Below are 1,685 nucleotides of genomic sequence, written 5' to 3'. Positions count from 1 at the left end.
TTTGCGTAAAACTGCTCGTGCTAGTCGTATAATAAGGATGTCTCATTAGTAGGTTCATTTTTTAGGGAGCTTGCCCCATGCACAACTTTGCTCCAGAGCCTTTTGTATGCAAGCTAGGAATGACCAACTACTGTCCTAGGGGTTAAGGAACTACTAACGTTAGGTAGGATAGCTTCTCGGTGGGAAACATCTCCTTTACTTTGCCGTTTTCGTTGGTCCTGATGAAGGTGAATGGTTGATTAGACTAATCACCTAACTTAAGTAGTTGAAGTTAGTAAAAACTACAGGGTTAGAGTTACACTGGTTGCTTTTCACTTGCGTACAAAAGGTTTGCATGCCCCCAGGTATAAAGTAGAGGATCCAAGTCACCATATGGAAGTTCTTGCATTAGCAAGATTGTCTTACCCGCGTCACAGACAAAACACTTCCTTGGCGATGTCCATCGAAATAGACAAAGGTGACTGTTGTCAGTCCCAATCACATAACCTTTGATGAGGGAATATTTTTCTAGTCCAAATCCATTTTCCTAAATGGACAGGGGTATCAGACTAGTCATATTCCTACATGGAAACCTACCTTATATCCGGGGTTTTTCTGTCGAAGCAGACTAGGGCGCATGCCTCCTGGGTTTAGTCACATTCACTGAATCACTCGTGCTCATCAGGTGGATTGACTGGAGATTGATGAGACATTCCTTGTGCAAAAAGACCAGTTAGGGATGGCATTTGACTAATAGCTGTGTTTGAACCAGGGAATGAAAGCTGGTCAACTAGGTGGACCACCCTGCCTTCATGTGGAAAACACATCACTCGAAAGAGTGAGGAAACAATAGCTCCCATGCTATAAATGTAGTCATGTCCAAGGAGTAGATTGTAATCTAATGGCCCTTGGACTACCATCACGTTCAGATAAACGGTTTTCCTTCTCAAAGTTATAGGCAAATTTGGAAGGATCCCTAATGGTCGACTGGTTCCTTTGTTGAAGCCTGAGAGATTTCGAATCTCAGGTAGAAGTGATGGCGAACCAAGCATTTTCCAAGTAGTTGAGTAAAGGATACTCACAGAAGCCCCTTCATCTATGACAGTACCAACCATGATCATTTTGTAAGCTTGTACTATGATCCAGAATGGTACATTAGATGGTAGGCGGGGTTTGCCTAGTAGATTCCAATCGAAGGAAACGACTAGATTGCTTGGAGGTGGGACCGAATAAACGGCTGGATAAATCTCTGACGAACTTCCTTCCTACGGTAAAGGAATGGGTAGATTGCCCCCATGTTCATCGGAGTCTGTGTTTACGAAGAGAATTTGAACGGTGTTGTTCTCATTCTCTTTGGTGACAGTATCATCTGAAGGTGGACCCTCTGAAGGCAAGATTGGGTCGACTGCCGTCTCGACCTGTTGATTTTGGTCCGGTGTGGACTGAGAGGGTTTATATTCAATGATAGGTGTTTCGATTGACAACAATGGTGTGTCAGTCAGATTTTCAACTAGCGATGGACTCAGCAAGAGTTTCTCGTATCCAGGAGGAAGTCGTTGCAATGATGCAGGACGGTTATCCAAGATTCTTTTAGCTTTGTCTAGGAAGGGACAACGGTGGAGGGCATGATCGCCTTCACATAGTCTACAAGGAAATTTGGATCTTCCTTTTTGTCCATTGACTTCATTTTCACTAGTTGACAGTGT

The sequence above is a fragment of the Pinus tabuliformis genome, chromosome 5_1 (assembly GCF_031772625.1).
Source record: "Pinus tabuliformis cultivar Carrire ecotype Pingquan chromosome 5_1, CPIR1, whole genome shotgun sequence".
Classification (NCBI taxonomy): Eukaryota; Viridiplantae; Streptophyta; class Pinopsida; order Pinales; family Pinaceae; genus Pinus; species Pinus tabuliformis.
The sequence above is the reverse complement of the archived record's forward strand: the minus strand, read 5'-3'. Positions refer to the sequence as shown.